The sequence below is a fragment of the Phyllostomus discolor genome, chromosome 13 (assembly GCF_004126475.2).
Source record: "Phyllostomus discolor isolate MPI-MPIP mPhyDis1 chromosome 13, mPhyDis1.pri.v3, whole genome shotgun sequence".
In the NCBI taxonomy this organism is placed as follows: domain Eukaryota; kingdom Metazoa; phylum Chordata; class Mammalia; order Chiroptera; family Phyllostomidae; genus Phyllostomus; species Phyllostomus discolor.
This window is the reverse complement of record NC_040915.2, coordinates 48,797,737-48,821,708: the sequence shown is the minus strand read 5'-3', so window position 1 is coordinate 48,821,708 and position 23,972 is coordinate 48,797,737. Positions and strand designations below refer to the sequence as shown.

The following is a 23,972-nucleotide window of genomic DNA, read 5'->3' as shown; positions in this document are numbered from 1 at the left end:
AGTATTCAAAGCCTAAAAAAGAGTATTTTTTCCAAAAATATTACTTGTAAAAGTTGAATACTTATTTTCTTTGGTTGGAATTAAATATCTATCTTTTAATAGGTTGTAAAAAGTAAAGGTTAAGAGTCTGTGTATTTTTATGCAGTGTTGGTACTTTACACATTATTTTATTGAACTAGTAATACTGCACAAATTTTCCATTCTTCAGTACAGTAACTCTTTAATTACCTGACATCTTCAGAGAATGAGTCATTCAAAACAGTGGTTTCTGGATAAGGTGAGCTTGAACTGACAGCATTGGAAAAACAAATTTTAAAAAAAGTAGAATTTTCTCCTGAAAGTATACCGACTAGAATTAGCTTTTAACAGTTTTTTATTGGGAGGTGGGAAGATGACTCTGCTTTATCTTTGTTAATGCCACTAATTGGCCTTGACAATACCAGAGTCCTAGGTCCAGGCTTATGGCTGGGGTAGGGATCCAATCGAGAGAAGGTTATAGGTAAATACAATAATTAAGAGCAGGGGCTTTGGAGTCAAACTTGAGTTTAAATCCCATTCCTTCTGGGTACCAGCCGTGCGACTTTTGACAAACCACTAAATTTCTTTTTCTTTGTAAACTGGGGAATTAGAATCATAATAATACTTCATTGAATTTGAGGATTACATGAGTTTAGTACATAGAAATCACTTAGCACAGCACTTAGCTCATAGGAAACTAAGTATAAGCTGTTCCTAATGTTAACCACTATTTCTCTACTGCTACAAGAACAAAGCTCTGGGCAGCTATTACTTTTTCTTGTTGTTATGTCTGCTATTAATTTAGTTTTCCTTTCACTGACACTAATATATGTATGCGTATTAGGTTTTCTCTTTTCTGTTTTTAATGAAGGGGTCATTTGTTTCTTTTGATCTGCATGTTGTCCACTTGGGGAAGGACCTGTGAGACCATGGTGTAAGTAAACCTTCATTGTGCTTGTGGACAAATGTACTAAGTGCAAAAGGAAGAATTAAGCTAAGTACGCTTTGAATATTAAGTTTTTCTGTTTGTTTACAAAATTTCCTTCAGTAAGGGAAGTGGGTTAAAATAGAAGCAGATGTTTTCTGCTTCTGGTTTGTTTCTTTCAGGAAGAGAGAAACAGTTGCCTTCCGTGGGGATGTGCCATTGGACTATTGACCATTATTTCTTCTAGGAGACTGAATTTAACTTGCTTTTGGCCTTTAAGTGTTCATAGCTCTTACCTTTAATTCTTTATTGTATGGATAAAAACAGATTTTTGATATTATAGATATATAATATATAACTATCATAGAAATTGATTGCTTCTGGTTCTCTTTTTTTAATTTAAAGATTCTCTAAAATTTATTTTTAGAGAGGAAGAAAAACATCGATGCACGAGAGAAACATCAGTTGGTTTCCTCTTGCCCCATCCCCAGTGGGTACCTGCCCTGCAACCCAGTCATGTGCCCTGACTGGGAATCAAACTGGTGACCTTTAGGTTTGCAGGGCGATGCTCAACCCACTGATTCACACCAGTCAGGGCTGGTTCTCTTTTCTGTTAATTTATGTGTGGTGGTGGAGATGGGGAAGGTGGGAGATTTGTGATAGCTGCCAGTCACAAATACACTGAGCCTTCTCTTGCCACCTCCATAGTAGGGACAATAATGACTATCGTATATTGGATCCCTACTGTGGAGGTGGCACTTCAGCTTCTTTTGTTCCATCATGTGCCTTTTAGCTGGTGCAAATGTGGGACTGGAGAAAGATGGTTGATCTTTTCTTTCAGGTACTCCCTCACCCCAAATGGCAGTAAGTTCTGTGTACAGTGAGAAAATAAGATTCTGACCAGGTTATTCCTTCTTTCAGTAGGAATATTAATAATAGCTAACATGTACTGTGTAATTGCTGTTTGATATCACTGTCCTAATTATGTTATATAGCAATGTAATCTTTGAACAACTCTTCGATGTTTGTATTATTGTCATTTTTTGTTTAAACAAATGAACTAAGGCTTACAGTGGTTTAGTAACTTAGCTCTATCTGTACAATACATGATTTAGCTGGAGCTGGAATTCAGGTTTCACAGACTGAGGTTTCTCTTTTTCAGTTTTTAAAATTCTTTTTATCCCCTTTAATGAAAAATTTGAAACCGCTGAAAAGCTAGGTAGATATTATACCGAACACTGCACATACTGCTCACCTTTGCCAGGTTTGCCTTATAAATTTTTTTCATGAAAGTTTTAAAACAAGTCTTATAAATAATGAAATTGCTTTTTTGATAAAAAATTGTATTCACTTAGAAACATTCAGAATGTCAACAAAACAGCTACAACTTTTTTTTTTTTTTTTGCAATTACGGAGTGGTATTCTGTTAACAGAACAACAGTTATTTTGTATAAGCTGTATCAGAGACAGCTGAAGATGAAACAACTACCATCCCCACACATAACTAATTTGTGCTGTGCACCAACCAGAACCTGCTTTAAACTTCCATGCCAATGTACAACCCCCATACTGTATCAGGCAAGGTTAGTGGCTATTGAAAATACCACCAGGACAGGGCTACCTAAAGACACATTTGGTAGTGTGTTAACTATACAAAAAAAGACACTGTACAGTTTAAAAACAAATCTTAAACAGCCTTACCTTTCAATTTTTTCTTTAAAAGGAGTGAGTTGTGTACAGGGGGGGTTAAATGCTTTATAGACAAAGAAAAACACTGCACTAGAACGAACTTATTCATCATCATCTTCCTCCTCCTCCTCTTTCTTGCTTTTTTCAGCCTTGACAACTCCCTTTTTTGCAGCATCAGGCTTTCCTTTAGCTCGGTATGCAGCAGTATCCTTTTCATATTTCTCCTTCAGCTTAGCGGCCTTCTTTTCGTCAGGCTGCTTGCCATCTGCAGCAGTGGTGTTCCACAGCTCTCCCAGCTTCTCTGCAGCATCACCGGTGGATAGGCCGGGATGCTCGCCTTTGGTTTTTGGGCGATACTCAGAACAAAACAAGAAAAAGGCTGAAGGAGGCCTCTTGGGTGCATTGGGATCCTTGAACTTTTTTGTTTCCCCTTTAGGAAGAATATAAGTTTTCATTTCTCTTTCATGACGGGCCTTCTCCGCCTTTGTCATGTCTTCAAATTTTCCTTTCTCTTTAGCAGACATGGTCTTCCACCTCTCTGAGCACTTCTCAGGAAACTTGGAGAAGTTGACTGAAGCATCTGGGTGCCTCTTCTTGTGCTCCTCCGGCAAGTTTGCACAAAGAAAGCATATGATGACATTTTGCCTCTCGGGCTTCGCAGGGTCTCCTTTGCGCGTGTTTAATTACTTTTCCTCAGCGAGCACAGAGTCATCCAGTGCCTGCCCGGCTTGCGCTTGCCTCAGCGCTGTCTCTGTGGTGCTCAATGTACTGCAATGGCTGTAAATGATGAAATTTCTTATTTCAGTATGCATCTTTAAAAAATTAGAGCATTTTTTTATATAACCACATTGTTCTGTTCACACATTTTGTTTGCTTATTGCTCTTAGGTGTTTTTTGATGTTGAACAACCTTCTCTCCTTCCCCTCTTTTTTCTGTACCAGTGGGTTTTAAAAAGAGTGGGTCCTGTGACTCCAAATTCTTACCTAGGATACCCTTCTGCTTTCTGAGGGACCAGGACAGGGTAAGTGGCAAGAAGAGGGCAAAAGAGTAGGAAGTCCCTGAGGTATAAAATGTAGCTTGCATTTTTTGAGGGGTAGACACATGCTGGAAGTTGAGGAAACTTTACGTACCTGCAGACAGACTGTGACAGTTTAAACACCCATTTCCCAGCAGAGCAACACACACACACATACACACACGAGTATCTTTTTATTATCGCACTCATGTTAGAAAGGTATGAACCATTGTTGCTAGTAAAGTTTATTTAGATACGGAAACAATATGATTATGCTAGAACAAGAATGCTAAAAATAATTTCCGACTTTGAAAAATGTTTATTTCTCTTTCATTCGTCAGACATATACTGAATATTTACTCTTTTCACAACCGTTTTGAGGCTTTATAAGAACATTCTGTTCATAGCAAGTTTATAATCCAGTAAGGGAGAGAGAACCTTCGTGAGACAAAATACACTCCATTTAAGATGGAGGTGGAAGTGCTTCAAGGTAGTGAAGGGAGAGGGACTGCTTTTAATTGAGTGTATAGGGGAGTGGGAGGAGATGGTATCTGAATGGTCCAACTAAAGAGAATTTGACATTCGGACGTCCTGGGCAAAATGAAGGAGGCACATAGCAGTATAGAGTTGAGAAAGCATAAGGAATAGAAACTGAGTGTTAATGCACTTGAGTGTCCTTAGAGCTAGGAAATGTCTTTCTGAAAGACCTGCATTACCTCTTGCTTCTCTGTCTCCGTGTTTTTGCCTTTAACTTTCACCCTCGTGAATGCTAATAATAGCATACATGGTTGTGCCTGGCTCCTGTTACAGCCACTATAGGCAGAAGGCATCATTTTGTTTTCTGACATTTTGGTTAATTCTAATTTTCTAAAATTTGCTGTAGATTTGTTCCTGCAATTAGATCTGTTGTAATGTGGCTTCTTGATGCTCAGGTTCAGCCACTCAATAGGGTATATTACACTCACATTTTCCTAAAGGCCATTTATAATACAGTTTCACTGTGTTTTATTGCAAAGTCAATGTAACAAAGGAATTCCACTGTATATATTTATTGCTAAATTTCTGTCATTACCTCTTCCTAATGTAGTTTCTTCATGATTCCTTTTAAAAATATTTGTTTTAATTGAAGCATTTTCACTTGAAGCATTTAACAGTTCTAACATTTCTATAGTGACTTAAGACATTTCTGATCTCTTAACCAATTATGTATGAAAATTGGCTTCTTAATGAAGACCTCTTTAATACACATTTCTTTTGAATAATAGTGTTATAACCAAACATCCCCTCCCCCGCCCCTCCAGGTGATTCTGGTTGCCGTAAGTCTAAAATGAAATTTAAATTATGGACCCAGTTTATTCTTACGACTTTAGTTTCTCATTTTTTTTTTTAACAGTAAGGTGATATGTTGGACCTGTGGGGAGTGGAGCAGAGGAAGTATAAAGTTGAATAACAGTAATGACTACCATATATTAGGTCCCTACTGTGGGTCTAGGATAGTACCAGATGCTTTTACATATATTAGCTCTGATTTTCAGAGCAGTTAATAGTGATACAGGTTGAAAAAGGAAACTTGGATCGAAAGAGGTAAAGACCTGCCTAAGACTCACAACCAGAAAGCAGCAGATCTGGCTTTCAAATCTAGATCTACCTAATTTCAAAGCTTATGTATTTCCATTATTCTTAAGTGCCCATCTATAAAGTAAGTTTTCACTATCTTCCTGGCCTTAGAGTCCAGCAAACATTTAACAATAAAAGTTAGGAAATTACCAGTGGGAGAGCAGTGTGCTTTAATTCTGTGGGAGGTCAGAGAAATAATAGATGATTCTGAGCATCAGCAAAACTTATGTGGAGAGGGGGGGTCAGTGAAATTTAGCTGGAGAGTAGAGGTACATTAAAGGAAGAGCAGGAGATGAGACCAGGATGGATGCTTGGGCCTGATTGTATGAGATGTGGGGTGCCAGCCCGGTGAATTAAGGCTTTCTCACCTCACTTATTCTAGAAATCTAGTTTACTAAATGATGACAATATCTAGTTGTTGATAAGAAGACTAGAAATCACCTTATTTTTGCCTTCTCAGATTTCTTTTCAATACCTCATTTTAATAATTTGAGCATGTTAAGTTGTTAGGGTTGAGCATGTGTCTAGTTGATAAGCTGGTTCTAGTGTAAGTGAAGGTAGGATCTGGCCTTAGGCAGACACAAGAGGACTAGACACTTGGTGGCTTGTTGCGTGTTGTGTGAAGTTAATGTTTGGTGACACAGGCTGCATGGTCAGCCAGAATGAGAGGTTTGGCTTAAGGCCATACTGGTACAGCAGCGATCTCAGCATCATCTCTGATTCCAATTAGATCTTTGCAAAGGTTTTTGCAGTTAGAGCCATTTTTTTGACAGCTAAGTTTCTCCATGTGCACATTTATTAAATATATAAAGTTAGGGTTTTTTGGGGGGCATATAATCCAATTCAAGGGAAATGAGTCACTACTATAGTCAGTTTATGTCAATTATGTCGCTACTATAGTCAATTTATGTCACTACTTTAGTCAGTTTTAAAAGTGTAATGATCAGAGGCCAAAAAAGAACTGTTATATCTCTCTCCCCTACTCTTTCTACCTTCCTCTTACCCCTTTTACCCCCCCCCCACCTTTACTCCTTTGAAGCGTATTTTCTCATCCATTTGCCACTTTATTTTATTTTATTGCCAGCTAGTTCCAGGCTCTATGGAGACATATGAAAGGAACCTAACATTTCCCACTCACTCATCTCTTAGGTAAACTGTCCTCACTGCCTGTTATCTCTGTGCCTTTCTTCATGTTGTTTCCTCTGCTTGGGTCCTCTCTGTTGTCCGCTGTCTCCTTAATGTCTCTCTTTCCTGATTTGGATTATTACCTGTTTTTCAAGGTCTGAAAAACAGGTAATAATAGAGTTAATCAAATAGAGTTGGAGAATCTGGCATTTAAAAACTTCTTTCACAAATATCAGATGTTGATCTTTAAGTTGCTTATTTATTCAGTCACAAACCATTGGACTGTTTGGACATACCTGTGCTCTAATTCATAAAGCTAGCTCTCTTTGTCAAATGAAAATTAAAAAGTGAAAACATGGGTCACAGATAGAATCACAGATGAACCAAACATATTTATGGATTATCTGAAATATGTGGACTTCTTTTTTAGAGTTCTTAGGGGTGCATATTTAACAATAGGACATGATTGCCAAATTCTGGGCAGCTCCTTTGATGATCCTTTGATTTATAGGAGTGTATTATACTTATTGTACAATATATAGCTCACTATGATATATGATAAGACATGACAAGTTTTGTAACATAAGCATAATCAAGAATGTCTTGAGAAGTCAGGAGAGAGAGAAATTAATCTCATTTGAGGAATATGAGGGAAGTTTTATGGAAAGCATGGCATATTAGCAAAGATGGGAGCAAGGTGTCCCATTCCAGGTACGTGGTACAGTACATGAACAAAAGTGTGAGTGTATAGGGTATGTTTAAAGTCTCTAAAGTGACTTGCTAGTGGGTGGGAACATACAGACAGAAGGAGGCACCCAGAGAAAACCTAACAAATAGGTGGGGAAAAGAAAAACAGTTCTAAGATCATTGAACTTTATTTTTAGGTAGTAAAAAAATTTTAAACAATGGAGCGACATGATCAGAGCCATGTTTTATCAAGATAACGGGAAATAGTGAGAAGAATGGATCAAAGGCAGTAAATTTGGAACACATTTTTATGGGAAGCTGATGGGGAGTAAAATATTTCAAAATGTGGTATTGATTGGCTAGATAGATAGTGTATTCAGTTCTCTACCTTCTCAAGAAGGTCCCGTAAATTCCAGTACTTCCCCTTCCTTTTTCTGTCCTCTACCCAAGATAACAAAATCAGAATAAGCTTTTATTATTATATATTTTATATAGTATTATATATTAAAATATATGATTACATATATTTTAAAACCCAGGTGGCTTTAGGTACAAATGCAGAGCAGGTTAATAAGCAGACATAAATAAATAAGCAAACAAGTTTTTGGTACAGATCGTCAACCTGTTGCATCATTTCTTTGCTTATTTTATTTTTAAGTGGTCACTATATAAAGCACTTTTTTGCTATTGACATAAGAATTTTTCAGACTTTATTCCCTCTTTTTCTCTTTTTGAGCTGCCTGTGGTAGCTCTCCTCATTTTGTAGGAGAGAAATGTAGTCCACATTTTTAAAGCTTCACCAGCAACAAATTATGTAAATAATTTTATTGCATAATTCCATAAAAATGTATGTAGTATTCTTTTATAAAACAAGTATAATTGTAGAGGGAAGAGTTGAGAGTTACTAGCACACTGAGAAATTAAATAAATAACTGGAGTTCCTTTAATACTTTTTTCTTTCTCTCTTGAACTTCCATGTAATCAAATAAATGAATATGTGTGTATCTGCGTACATGCGAGTGAATGAAAACAAATGACTTTTAACACTTAAATCACTCCTGGCAGCTTGAAAAAATCCATCTTTTAGCAGTGTATTTAATGATTTCATGTTCTTCAACACCAATAATATTAATAGGGTAGTTTCTTAGATTAAGGAATCAGTTTTGTGTTGCCAAATTTGACAAATGTATTGAAGTGAAGTGCTGCATTTAGTATGTGAAATGATTAATGATATTAGGGCTTTAGTAGAAAAAGGCTATTCTTTACATTTCTAGTAGAAAAAGGGAAAAACTGTTTTTGATAACTTTGATTGACTACCTTTTCTTCATTTTTGTCAAAATCTGTATTATATTGCATTAACCACTCTTTTTCTATAGTACAAGCTTTTTAAATAAGTGCAGCATTTGCATAGTAAATAGTTGTTGAATATTGTTTAAATGGATATATGTCTTATTGTCTCTAAGGGTATGGGCCCAGGGGTGTAACTATTTTTCTTATTTCTCTAATAATACCTTCTTGTACATAGTAGGCACACCATAAATATTTGAAAGTCATCTTTGTTGTAATAGGTAAATATTTGATACATTTTGTCTATACTTAGACTATTGCCACTCTTGAGTTGGTGCTATTGAGAGAATTTAAAGTAATTTTAATCAAAATTTAGAGTAATTTTCTTGCTAGCACTTTTAAAAACTTCTCTTGTCACAAATAGGAAAGGATTTTTTTTTTCTTATTTACTGAATTGTTTAACTATTGCAGAGATTCTGGAACCTGCTGTTAAAACTTCTTACTATTGTGTTGGGAATTTTTCAAGTTTTCCTTCAGTAAGCCTAGACTAATTGGTAAACTACTCTAAACAGTTACTGAGGAACTACTATACGGCATTTACTTTGAAAACCACATAGCAGCAGGAGAGAACATAGAAGAATCTCAGGGCTGGAAGGGAACTTCAAAAGGTGAGCCAGGTCAAGCATGCAACTGCCCTGGGACTCAGCTCCAGAAAATCCATCTAAAGTTGTTTTTCAGCCTGTGATAAGGAAATCTTTGTATATATACTATAGTTTCCCTTTCCTTTTATTATTTATATATTTTTAAAGATTTTATTTATTTATTTTTAGACAGAGGGGAAGGGAGGGAGAAAGGGAGAGAAACATTGATGTGTGGTTGCCTCTTGTGTGCCCCATACTGGGGACCTGGCCTGCAACCTAGGCATGTGCCCTGACTGGGACTCGAACCTGTGACCCTTCGGTTTACAGGCCAGCACTCAATCCATGGAGCCACACCAGCCAGAACTTGTTTCCCTTTCTTAAAGGATACACAGTGATGTGCATAGAGGTTAGTTGTCAGGATTCCTTGATTCAGACAGGTATTAATTTGTTGATCTGTAGATGATGGTGATAAACCAATTTTATTTAAATGACCATATGAAGATAATAGAGTTATAATATGAATTTAATGTACAGAGATGTCCTCTGCAATGCTGTGTTGTTTGACACCTTATCTGGGTGTCGTGGTAGATACACGTAACTACCTTTGTAAGTGTAATGGGATGAGTTAAATGGGGCAACTACAGGGCAGAAGCACTGCATTGATGCCATGAAGTGCAGCTTGAAGCGGTAGAGCGCAGAAGTTGACTGGTACAGAGCAAATAACGAAATCCCTGAGATATGTTAGCATGCAGCAGTCAGACTACTTAATGTGCATAGACTATCACAGTTTTTTATGTGCATTTACTCTCTTCCAGAGACACTGTTCTCTGTGCATTTAGATATCTCAGTTAATTCTTAAACATCTCTACATGAAGTAGTTGGAGCTTTAGAGACCATTCATTCATAGTGTATTCATAATGAAAAGTACAGTAGCTAAGTTATATGAGCCAAATTGCTTAACCATTAACATAAAGAATACATGTTAAGAATGCTTTAAGCAAAAATACCATGTTTTGGAGTAGGTTCTCTCCTTTAAGGATTTTTGTGTGTATATGTGAAAATAGATTTGGGATAAAGATTCTCAGACCAAACTCAGTGTTGGGATCACCCAGAATCTCAGAAATGGAATTTAAAATCATTCTTAGTGTTGGATATTGGGAGCTGAGCTCTTTGGGACAGTAGAGGGCAGGAAATAGGGGGATTTTCAGGAATACTTGAGCACCAACTTTGCTTTCTTACCCTACATGACAATGTGGCCTTGTTGATTCTGAATTTGATTTAGGAATCAGGAAAGTTTATGGTCAAACATTAATTTAAATGGAATAATGGTATGAGCACTTCCAAATGATGAGTTAAACCTTTGGGACAGTAGAACAGCAAGAATTGCTCAGCTCATTCAGCACCCTTTCTTGTGTGTGGCATGTGGAACCCAGGGGCGAAGGAAAAGGCAAGCAAAGATAAGCTGCACATGTGCCTGTCCTGTGGCTCTGTGCAGCCACCTGGCTTTTATTTAAGTTCTGTAGCATTGGCTACATAATTGGGAATTTGAAGGAGGTGTATGTACGTGTGTGGTCTTCTGTTTTTATAAAGGTACAAATCACTATGATTTTCTTGGAAATAGGTTTTGTATACTCATTTTATGTGATTTAGTATTTGTAACTTTATGTCCCATTTATAAACACGAACATTGAACACAGTGAAGGTCCAGGATGGGTATGAATGTGGCCCAACACAAAATTGTAAATTTACTCAAAACCTTTTTTTAACTCATCAGTTTTCATTAGTGTTTGTGTATTTAATGTGTGCCCCAAGACAACTTTTCTTCTTCCAGTGTGGCCCAGAGACGCCAAAAGGTCGGACACCCCTGGTCTACCCTGTTACTGAGATGTGAAGAAAAGAAAGCATTTTCGGTTTCTCTTCTTTTCTTGCCTTGCCCTGCAGATTGTTTGTTTGTTTTCATAGCAGTATATAGCAAGCATGGTGGTTTTATATGTACCTTAGACCACTAAATCATTTAATGCACAATTTAATTGAAACATTTTAGAAGAAGGGGGTCTCAGAGAAGAATGGAGGTCAGTCAGTTCCCAAGTAGAAGTGTAAATTAAGGTAATATCAGCTGTTATGGACAAGCTGGGAACCTAACTGATGTATTTAATGTTTCTGTAGAACAAAGTTTTGAATTCCAAGTCAGTGATTTACAAATAAAGTTTTGGAACACAACCCATTTGTAATTGAGATCTCTCTAAGTCAACTTGAAAGAAGTAAAGATGTGCCTAAATTTCCAGGACTCCGGTGATCATTGTTTCATTTTAGTTAATTTGTGACCAGGAAGTAATTTTGTGTTGTATTTCATTTGTCATATGCATCAACTGCGGCATGATAACTTTTTGTGTACGTTGGTATGTCAGAGTAGCACATTTAGTGGCCTCATTTAGTTTGACACCGAGGAAGGCAGAAAAATACTTAGCATTGATAAATTCTAAAATTTCTCCTCATGCTCTGTATCTCCCCCCTCCGAGAGAACAACAAAACAATACAAAGAAAAACAAAAACAAGAACCTTTTTCAAGCAATTTTATGACTTTTTCTTTGGAACATGTACAAGTGTGCTATGTGAATAAAATACTCTTGTCACATTTTACAATTAAGAAGTGACAGTGATGCCTTTTTCACATATGTGTTTACTTTAAATGCTTTCTAAGTTGCTTTCTAGGAGGTTAATCATAGTGCTGATCATCCAGACAAAGGACATGTGAGAATTTTAGAGGAGTATTATATTTTGCCTCTGTTTCTTGAGGTTCTTTGGTATTTCTATTGCTTGCCCAAACGTTTATTCTACAGTGTGTAAACAGTAAGGAAAATAAAATAAATCTGGGCATTTCATAATCAGTGGTTAGCTACTCATGTAGTTCAGAATTAAGCAATCAACACTGATTGTAGAGTCACTTGGCAGGGAGCAAACCTGTAATTCTTTTTCGCTTTGAAGCCAGCAGAGCCTGAACCCACAAAGCTTGTTGGTAGATAAGATAAAATACAGTAGGCAGTTGTGAATTCACCTGTTTAATCTGACTGTAAGGAAGAACTTGATTGTTTCCAATTCTAATATGTAAAGACACTGTAAAAATAGTTCTAATTTTTAAAATATGTAATTCTAACATATTAATATGGCCACTGTAACACACTTGACTTCACTCACATTGCTTTAAAATATATCTATTGTAAAAGTGGAACTTTATTTTTATATATATGCACACATGAATTGTGCATACTTGAACTTAAAAAACAGTAAATCAGTAATAGTCTTGAACTTTTAATGTCTTTTATCTAGAGTAAGGAACAGCTATACAACTATTGCTATATGCTTGCTTGATAATAGAGTCATTTACTGACAAATATTTAATTGCCACCACTTACCAGGCACTGGGAATAAAAAAAGTGAAGAAAACGTACTAAAATGTTGATTGTTGTGGACTTCAAGTTCCAGGAAAGGAGTAAACACATAAAATTAAGTATATCACATGCTGCTTAGTGTTGTGGAGAAAAATGAAGCAGCGAAGGAGGAGTATGGTTGCTGTTTTAAGTGGAGTGGGCTTAGAAAGCCTCACTGATCCAGGTGGCATTTGAGCACAGACCTGAAGAAGATACAGGGAAAACCATGTTGATGGCTCTTTTTTCAGAAGATCATACCAGAAAGAGTACAGCAAATGCAAAGGCCCTGCGGTGGAGAGTGCTTGTTGACCTGATGATGTACTATGTCTGGGGTAGAAAGAGCGTGGGGAAGAGTAGGGGCGAATTTGGGGTAGGGTATGTTAGGGTCAGTTCACAGAGGGTGTTGAAGACCATAGAACCTTTCTTTGAGTGGGGAAGCCATTACAGGGTTCTGAACAGAGAAGTGAGGTGACTTTATTAAAGGATCTATCTAGCTACTGTGTGGAGAGTAGACCGTGTTGGGGATAGGAAGGGGAGAGGAAGGCACAGAAGGAGGGAAGCTGTTGTAATATCCAGGCAAACCCTGGTGGTGGTGGAAATGGTGAGGATGGTAAATGGTAAAATTTTAAGGTAAGAGCTGGCAATTTGGATGTGTGGTATGTGAGAGAGCAAGTATAAAGCAAAAGTTTGACTACATTTATAGAAATTGCCATTGCTTTTTTGATATTACTCAATTATTTTATTATAGAAGTCATTGGGAAAATCTGGGTACAAAGAGACTGTTACTTTTATGTTTTGTTATATTTTCAGTTCCTTTTACCCATTTTATATGTGGGACTATTTGTATAATTCCACTTACGGATCAGATTTCTACATATGAGTATATAAAAATCAGTTTCAGGATTTTAATGCTGTGTACTGCTACTGCCACCTAATGTTTATAGCCATTCATTTATATAATTACAATAACTGGTTATGCATAGTTTTAATATTAATTTGAAACAATGTTAACAGATTAATTGAGGCTTTTTTAAATTGCCTTCATATTAGGTTTCTGGTATGGATATTTAATGATAATTGAATTAGCTAGCAATAAGGTTGTAGGTTGAAGATTAATTTTACTGGCATCTTGATCTGGGTATTGACTTCAGTTCAACAAATACTTATTTGTTGTGCTCAGAGCCCCTTGTCTCTCTGCCCTTACAATTATGGTTCTGACTGCTAGAGGACAGGTTTAAAAAAAGTAAGCAAATAATGAAATACTTAGTGGCTGAAGGAAGCAAACAGGACAACAGATACAGCCCCCCAAGATAAGGAACTTAGAGTCTAACAAGGAAGATAAGCATTTAAAAAGCAATTAGATTAAAATGTGATGACTGTATCATTTTAACACCCCCCCTTTTTTTTTTTTTTTGCTGCATAAGAGGAACACTAGGTAGAAACATAGCCAAAATTAATTAAGATGTTGCAGGAATAGTGTTAGTACTGTTTTCCAAGTCAGTGCTGAGTTCGGATCTTTGCTGCTGCACATTTACTTTAGTGATGACCACTTGTTATTGAAAATTATGGTTTCAGACCAGTTTTAGTAATTGTCTGCTTTTCTGGGTTCTTTTTTTTTGTGATTAGTTGCAACTGGGATGGCTTGCTCTCTCAAACATGTCCTTCTCCAGACACCTGCATTTCATGAGGGATGAAATGATTTTTGTTTACATGCATATATATATCTGTAAGACTTCTGTAATCATTTGCTAATGTAAAACAAGAGCTCTAAATAGATGATGCTATAAAAAAATAAGAACATCATTAATGAACTCTGAAGATGGATTTAGCAGATACTTAGTGAATGTTTAATGTATCCCAGGGAGTGTTCTGGGGATGTAGCCCTCAAAGAAAGCAAGCAAATCTTTGCCTTTATTAAGCCTGCATTCTAGTGGGGGAAGGGGTGAGGAGACAGACGAGCACATATAAATATATAGTATGTCAGATGGTGATAAATGCTTTGAGGAAATAAAAGTAGGATAAGGAGGATAGAGCATGCTAGAAAAGGGAAGGGAGTATGCTTTTTGTTCACTTCACACTTTTTCTTTTTGTGATAATTTTGTTCCTAGCTGAGTTATAAAAATTGTTTTAAGGTTCTGTCATCTTTGGAAACTGGAACAATTCACATCCATCTATTCATCTATTAAATACACAGTAAGGATATTATCTTGTGCTAGGTACTGTATGAAATAAAAGAGATGAAAGACATGTTCTCTAACCTTAAGGAGTCTTAAATCAGATTGAGAAGATATTAAACAAAGTAACATTTTATGGTAACTGTAGAAGAGTCATTTATCTTTTCTTAGAAAAAGGTAAGCATAACAAAACATTTTAGCTTTGACTTCAAATGACAAACTGTTATGAACTGGGACCCCCTTGGTGGGATTATAATACTGACCACCAACAAGCAATATTTTCTGTGGAGATTGTGATATCCGTCTTTGAAATAATGGAGAATCTGCATTGTGATACATTATTTCCTACTGAGTGTAATTTGGAAAACCTACCAAGTTTTTGTTAATCTTCATTGAATCACTATCTGCTTTATCTTTTAGTTTATACAGTCACTAAGATAGTGGGCACTGTAGACAGTCCCCTTTCTTCAAACTTTGAAATGTTGGCATAGTTAAAATTTGAGAAACATGCTCTATGATATTCTTGATTCAGAGGGCCTTCGCTTAGCAGCATGAAGACTTGGCATGTCATTGTATTTCTGGGTTTTTTGTTTTTTGGTGAAAAGCCTGTGTCTCATCTATATCTCATTCTTTTTTTTTTATCCCTTTGTTACAACTAAGGTAGTAATCATTGTGGATTCAGAAAATCCAGAAATATTCTTCAGTGGTATTCTGGTTTTGTGGTGTCTTCCATTAACTGAACGTGTTAATTGCTCTGGATTTCAGCAGTTTCCAGTAAAATAGGCATTTAAGGGTGGTTTCATTTGAAAACACAAGCACTTTCCTTTTAATTTAGGTATTAAAAAAATCCTAAGGCAGAGATTTTAGTTATCTTGAAACACCTTCAACTGTAGTTAAACGAAACAGAACAAAGAAATGCTACAGAATAAAGCGTTCACACCTTTCACTGCCAGCTTGTAACCTTTGCTTACAATTTTCTGTTAGGTCACAGTATGGCAGATGTTTTTTTAAAGGAATTTTGACTTGACCAAGGTTCAGATATGTGTTAATTGAGTTTCCCCAGATTTATACTTACGGCCACAGACAAACGTCTGGTATGGAAAGACAGCAACTTAACTCACCACCCACCTCACCGAATAATAAAACTCTAGAGCTACATGGAACCAGTAAAAGACACTGTGGCTTTGGGAGCATTCCAGCTTGGCCTCTGCTTCTCATGCAGAATAGAGCATTGAGAATTTCAGGGACCACCCAAGAGGTCTTTGGTTCTTTCACTTTCTCTATAATCTTTTTCCTTCCAGCCTTCCATGTTATTACCATCCTATTCCGTGTCCTGCCCTCCAGTCTGTATCCCTGACAACATCAACAAACTTTGATATGTATATAAAAAAAACCCCTTAAACCATGGAAATATCATTGTTTTTTAAGTCTTGGCTGTAAATACATATAGAATGGGGACTGTGTTTTATAAAATTTATTTTGTGGAGTAATTAATTTTTTATTTCTATTTATATCATTGTAAAAGTGTGGTAACCTACATTAAGCTCTTACTATTTTGCAAGGTATAATACTATATTCTTTAGATAAAGAAGAGCTATGTATAAGATTGTTCATATTCTCAAAGTATAGTCTAGATGGAGGCAGAATAGCATTAGGTGCAGAGTATTTCTCAACCTTCAGATATGAATATACTTGAGAAGCTGGCCAGTAGATTCTCAAGCACGTCTCCCTGAGATTTTAATGTAATTTGGCATACATGAGAATTTCTATGTAATTTTTACATCCCCTGTGATTCTGTAGAGTTTCCAAAGGCCCATGCTTTGATTAACACTAGTGTTACAAAAACAGACCAGGGTTTTGTTTTGTTTTTTAAAGATTTTATTTATTTATTTATTTTTTAGAGAGGGGATGGGGGGGGGAGGGAGGGAGGGAGAGAGAGAGAGAGAAACATCAATGTGCGGTTGTTGGGGGTTATGGCCTGCAACCCAAGAATGTACCCTGGCTGGGAATTGAACCTGGGACACTTTGGTTCCCAGCCCGTGCTCAATCCACTGAGCTACGCCAGCCAGGGCCCAGGGTTTTTGAATATAGCTCATTTGTTAGCTTTGTGACCTTGAAAAATTACGTAAAACCTGTCACCTCAGTTTCCATATCTGTAAAATAGAGATTATTATGGAGAGTGAATTTTGTGCTTGGAACTTAAAGTATCACTAGGTTAATGATAGCTGCTGCCATTGTCATCATCACACCGCCACCACCATCACCATTGTCATCTCATCATCAGCCATCTTGGTGACAAGAATGCACAAAATAGCTAACAGTGTTAGGCAGCCTGCCTGTGAATCGTGTAGACAATGTCTGGGAGTTTATAGGTTCTCAAAGGAATTTGGGCTCAAATAGTTTGGGATATTTGTATGTAGAGATGGTACTTGAATTAGACTTTGAAAAGTGAAAAAGATTTTACCAGAGTTGGAAGGTGAAGACTATTCCTTAAAATAAAGAATTGTTTCACAATAATTACCTTTTGGTTATTTACCTCAGTTATCTCTGCTTATGCTAATTGAGAATAATTAACATAGGTTAGTTGAGATCTTAAGTTTATTCAGGAAAATAAAATGTTGATGAAAATGTACATATATGTTAATATTGTATGATGTGAAAGTCATCAATTTGTATTCACTGTTGCTAATGAAAGCATTTTATTACATACACATTTTAGAGACTTGGCTGGACACTACTGATTTAGAATATATGCCCTATGCTTACAGCATAAATAATTATAAAACTGAAACAATTTTATAGGTTAAATATATCACAACTGTATAAGCAATAAAAATACAGATTTATAACATAGCATTGTATTCTACCTGATATTTACTTAAATGTAATTTTGGGCTCATAACAAGAATTTGGGCATATCTGCTTTTAAACAGATCTGTTCATTTTGGCTTGTCTGTACTACTGTGGATGGTGTGATGACTCAGTTCTTCCATCATTTTCTCCTGTTTGAACTGCTGTAAAACTTTCCTTCACACAGTTTACTGTAGCTTCATTTGGCCCTCATTTGGTGTGACTTTATCTCATATATACTAAATCTGTAGGGGAAATACGTACACACGTCAGCGCATGCACACTGAAACTTGTGGCATTCAGTTATGAGGTCATTTGGATGAACCCAAATAAGCTCTAATTTCAAAAGATTACTTAGTTTTTTGAAAATACAGGATAAATGTGGAGAGCTGCAGGATTTTCTAGAGACCCAATTTGAGAAACACCAAGTCTTTGCATGGTAGATTTGAAGGACTATAACATTTAGTTCTTTTACCTCATTTAACATCAAGAAACACAGCAGGCAATACTTTGAAAACTGTCCTAATTATAGCATTACAGTGGCTTCCTTATACAGTAAAAATAATTTCTAAGTAACTCATCAAGGCATATAAAACTCCGCATCATCTTGCTTCAGCCGTCTGACTGACTTAGCTCATAGCTCTCAGTTCCTTCTTTCTTTAAGGATTTGTACTTGCTCTTCTCCCTTTTTGGACAGCTTTTCTCTTGCATCCTCTTGAGTTTGGCAGTTTGATAGCATTAGGTCTCAGAACAGATGCTACTCCTTGTAGTGGTCTTCTTGTTGTCACTTATTCCAAGTATCTGTTGCTGTGTAACAAATCACCCTGAATTTGGTGTGAATGACAAACATTTTATTATACTCACAGATACAGTCTGTCTCTGCAGCATGATTTCTGAAGCCTTAGCTGGGGCAACTGGAACAATTGAATGGCTGAGTGCTAGAATCATCTGGAGGCATTTTTACTCATCTGTCTGAATTCAGGGTTGGGATCTCCTGAGGGCTAGGCTCCGTGGGGTCTGCTGAATGGAGTCCCTGGAAGTTGCTCGGACTTCCCTTTGCATAGTGGCTGCAGGGTAGTTAGACTTCATACAGTAGGACTTTTAGAGAAGGTGTTCCAGTGAACTAGGTGGAAGCTGCATGACTGTTGTTTAACTTAACCTTAGAGCTTATATGACTTCACTTTCATCCCACGCATTGATTGACCCAATCACAAGTCAATCCTAGCTTCAAGGGGAAGAGATACAGACCCTACCTCTTACTGGAAGGAATGTCAAAAAATTCAGGGTTATGTTTTAAAACTACCACATCATGTTATATGAAGTAACATCACAATCCTACCTCCACTGACCTTTGTAGCAATAGTTTTATTGTCTTAGTAACATTTCACATGGACTGGAATAATTTTATAAAATAAAATTGTTTTTTTATCTGCTCCTCTCGATTAAGATGAAATTTTTATGAAAATAGGCACATATTCCCTTCACTGCTAAATTTTAAGCCCTAGAGTAGTGCCTAGCTCATCATAGACAATAAATATTCACAGAATGAATAAATGTGTGAATTAAAGCCACATATCCAGTTTGTGTTAGAGCTGAGACCATCCTAGTATCTTTTCTATTGTTATAATATTTCTCATAAATTTCCTATATTGATATTTAATGTTGTAAATTATAAATTAAATGTTTCCCTGAATCTCTGTATTTTTGTTTATATTGTGCTTAGTAATAAAATCATGTGACTTTAAAATTCAGTCTTTTTTACTATTAATATACCACTTCTCCCTTAATGATTTATTATCAATTGATAATAAATCAGTTTTGGGTGATAAATACAATCTGAATGATTTATCACCCAATATTAAATCATTCAGATTATATTACAGCAAAACTAGTGTGAAGTAATACAATGTTTTTGTTTTTGTGACTGAGGTACTGAATCTTCTCTGCCTGGGGCAGTGGTTGTACTGGATGAGTTAACTTAGTGGCAGAAACAGCGATTCTTTTCATTCCCATGGACTCTGGGCTAGAACTTCAGACAGAGCAGCAAGGAGGGACTACCAGTTTGTGCTCCAGGATGTCTAAGGGCTCTTCTGGAAAAAATCCAAAACTGGGGAGTGACTCTGTGGCTAGGGCCAGATATCCTCTGGAGCTGTTTTTACTCACATAGCTAGTGGTTGATGCTGGCTGTTGGCTGGGACCTCAGCTGAGACAGTTGGCCAGAACAACCATATGATGATGGGGCCTCTCCAGCTCAGTGGTTAGGTTCCAAAAATGAGCCTTCCAAGAGGCAAGATGTGGAGACTGTCAGTATCTGAAGCTTTGGACCTGAAGTCTGGAATAGTGTCACTTTGACCAAATTTTGTTTGTTGAGGCAGTTCCAAAGAGCCACCTAAACAGGGGAGGGGACATAGGCCCTACCACTTGAGAGGAAGGGCGACATCACAATATAGAAAGATCATGTGGGATGGGATATGTTGCAGCAGCCATCTTTGGGAAATTGACTGTGTCAAACTGGGGGAGCTATGACCTTGAGGGCTTGTCTGTCTATATCCAGAGGCCTCAGATTAGTCACCACGGTCCCGAGCCTGCTAAGGCCAGTTTCTTGAACAGAGCATGAGTTGTAGTATTAGCTTGAACTAATAGGCCGGGATTCTAGCTCCTCTCCATACATAGGCAGTCCCAGATTGTTAGGAGCTCCTGTTTCTACTCTCATTTAGATTGAGCCTTTGCACTAGGAGTCCTGCAGGCAGGGAGGAGGAGCGGGAGAGGTTTAATTTTGGGTTCTGGTCTAGGACATGTTGACTGACTAGGTGAGTGTTGCAGGGTCAAGTACTATGCCTTATGAATGTACTTTGGAAATTTGAAAACAAAGGCTACTCACATAGTAAAGAAGAGAGAGAGGTATGGGAAAAAGAAAAACCATTGTAGGTCCTGCCAGAAGTCGTTCTGGTTTGGTTCAGCTGTGATAATGACCTCTGCTATTTGGAAATTTTGCCCCTTCACTATGTTGCTTCTGTCAAATTACCAAGGATTCATCGATTTTTATGCCTATATCATCAATAGTAAACCAGATTTACTGATGGTTTTCAAGAATTTCTAGTTACAATTTTTCCTAATTACAGAATCTGTACTGTGCAGCAAGTAACATTGAATTCATTTCTCCTGGTTAGTCCCTGTCCCCCACCCCCCCATTTCTCATCCACCTTGTAGGTCAGGATTGGCAAGTAGTGAAATTGTAGAAGGAGCAGGCAGAAGGAAATGAGCAGAGAGAGAACCACATTTCCATGTACAAATAGCATACTTAATTTTATTATAAGACTTTTACTCCAAGTGTTAATATTGTGTAGTATCCCAAAACAATATTTTAAAAGATTTTATGCTTTATATTAAGAGAATGCCATTACATTAGAGTTGCTGCAAAAATGACAGATTATCCTCTTCTCAATAACTTGAGTAAATTTGGCAGGTTCCAGAGATGTGCAAGTAAAATATCATGGCTATACTTAATTTGGTGCTGATATTTCTAAAAGGTGATTACATTGGGATTTCGAATGTATGTACATGCACACACACTTATATATGTATATGCATAAATATGATTTTTTTTTAAAACCAGAAACTAAAACCTAGAATGTTTTATTTCTAAGCATCTTTTAAAATTGACAATTCTGTAAATCAGTGCCCAGCATAATGCAGTTTATTTGATTATGGTTTGTGAAGTTTCATCAGTACCATTTGTACACTGTATTGAAGCAGAAGTATGAATTTTTTTTCTGTTTTGTAGAGAGAACGAAGCACACTTCTTATGTTAATGGAAGTTGTCTTCTTAATTCTGAATCTTTAGATGGCCTTTCTCTTTCTAATGATATGTGCTTAAGCTGTTCCACACTCTGTAGATAATGTTTGATTGTGTATACTTTCCATAATCAATCACTCCCTTTACTTATATTCTCTCTGTCCCCTCCAAAATAAACGTTAGACTTGAAGAAATAACAGTTCTAGATTATCTTCTCTAGTGCCCCTCAACTGGGTACCTAAGAGGGGAATGGGGAACAGGGGGAGATTTTGTCCCCTGGGGACATTTGGCAATATTTGCATACATTTTTGGCTGTCAGTATTCAGGGTAGGTTCTCCTGGCATCTAATGGGTGTGCCGGAGATGTGGCTAAACATCCCATAATACCCAAGTCATCCTCCTAACAACAGAGAATTTTTTCACCCAAATGTTAGTTACCCAAGTTGTGAAATCTGAAAACCAAGCCCACAATTGATACTTTTTCTGTATATCTGGATATTTCTAATTAATCTGGTTATGAAACTCTAATAATACCTTTTGAGCAATATATATTTTTCATGTATTTTAAGGGAAAAATTGCCACTTGAAACATAAGACACATATTCTTTCCTGTTTTTCTATTCAGTTCTTAGCTTGGCAGTTTTACGTTTCTGCCCTTTTTTTTTTTTTTTTTTTTTTTTACAGTGACATAGATACTTGCAGAGAGCTTACATTGTACAATAATCCATATATTCAGCACCTGTAGACTGTCAAAGGACTGTATGCAGCTACTTACCGAACTCCAGGATTGCTTGCATTGTCTGTTGTAGGACTTCTGTAGTTACTAAATTATCAGTCCTCATACAGTACATCACAGGAAGTTGGCAGATACAATGATCCATCTGTTATCACACCCATCAAGTGCATTGGCTCAGAGGGAAATGGCTGCAGATTGAAGCTCAGTGTGAGAGCTAAGTAGTGAGATTCCAAGATGCTTATCATTCTTTCCAGAAAGTCCTTTCTGGCCTTTTGATGAGATTGACTTGCTCATTTCTAAAACTGGCTTTCAGTTTATGCTGTCATTATCTTTTCATTAATATTTTCAGAAAAACTGGACATGTTATCAAAGATATTTACTTTTCTGAGAATGAGGTTTCAGAATATCATCTCCCCTCCCCACTGGGAAATTCTTGGTCAGATTGTCATAGAAATGAGCAGTGGAAAATTGAAACTACACAATCTGGGGAGTTTTATTTTTAAAATAGTTGTTCTTCACCCAAATTATAGTGAAGCAAGTATGAAACATTTTTATGTTATTTCAGAGTGGCAAAGAGTTTTTAGTTTTTTTCTTAAACTTGTACAGTGTGGTCACCTTCAAAGAAGGAGGCTCTGATTTTCATAGTTTATAAGAAATGCTTAGACTGTTACTTGTGAGTTTAAGAAACCCATTTGTTTCCTGGAAAGTCATAGATATAATGATACCAAGATCACTTAGAGTCTCTGAGATCTTGTAGACAAAAGCATTGATGCTGTACTCAGTGGTGCTTTGAAGTTTTGGCAACTACCTGAGAGGTGAATGGGCAAGAGCCATGCTTCCTACCTTGTGAATGGTCTTATTTATACAGTTTCCCCCTTGGCAAGGCATAATGTCTCGTTTGGGGAGGCAAAACTCCACTTCCGAATTACTGTCTGTGTATTATGTCTTTCTTAAAAGTTCACCTTCAAAAGGGTGAAATGGTTAGAGAAATAATTAAACAGGACAGTATATGACTAATTGAAAGTTAGAAGGGGCCTCACTTTTTCCAGACTGAAGGATACAAAATGAGTATGAGTAGTGAATAGTTGCTTAGTCAGTCTAAAAAAAGCCATTGTTTGTTTTTCTTCTGTTTTTACCTTCATTTTTAAGCATTGCTGATGAAAATGGGATTTTTAGTAATCTAATACAGAGTATATGTAATATATCGGTTGTCCTCAAATACATAAATTTACATCTTTTAAATATTGCCTCTCAAATCAAGAATTATTGCTGATTCCCATATATTAAGTTACATTTGATTAAAAATTTATTTTTAAAATTTTTTGAGAAAGAATCACAAAAAGTGGGTATCCATGAATAGGCCAGAGATAATTGAGAATAATGATAGTGAAGCTAATTTCCCAGGAAGAAAATCATAGAAAGCTGATAAAACCTACACAGAAATGATTCTATAGTATTTTTCTACAGTTTTTTTTGTTCACGGTTTCCTCTGCCTCCCTCAACCCCCCCCCCCCCCCCCCCCGCCTCAAATGAAAGGTTTCCCTGGGCCCATTTGTAGATGTGGCTTCAGATAACTACATAGGACCTTTGGGTAACTATACCTAATAGATGGAACAAATAACACATTTATTGTATCTTTTTATTTGCATGTATACAGTAGTATATCCATGTCAAATGTGAATATAACAACTTAATGTTACTTCATAATTATTTAACTTTGTTATTCAACTTGATGCATAGAATTGAAAGCCATTCGAAATTAGAGGACATTGTGAATTACAAGCAATGAAAAGGCCTCATCAATAATAATAATAGTAACAACAATAACAACAGCCTATAGAGTGATAACTAGAATCAGTCTAGGTAAGATAAAGTTAATTCTATTTTTAAATGTTTATTGGTATCAAAGTTCTATAATTTAGAATTGTCTGACTTTAACACATAAAACTCATAGGCTTACTTCATGACAGTAACTGCTTTCATTT

General features: G+C 36.6%; 1 protein-coding gene and 1 pseudogene across 2 annotated transcripts in view; one reads left to right on the top strand and one right to left on the bottom strand.

Moving 5' to 3' along the window:
• The window catches only part of MED13L (mediator complex subunit 13L), a 261,135-nt gene that overhangs the window by 96,767 nt on the left and 140,396 nt on the right, over positions 1-23,972 (top strand). The window lies entirely within an intron of this gene.
• On the bottom strand, positions 2,279-22,132 carry LOC114509304 (annotated as a pseudogene).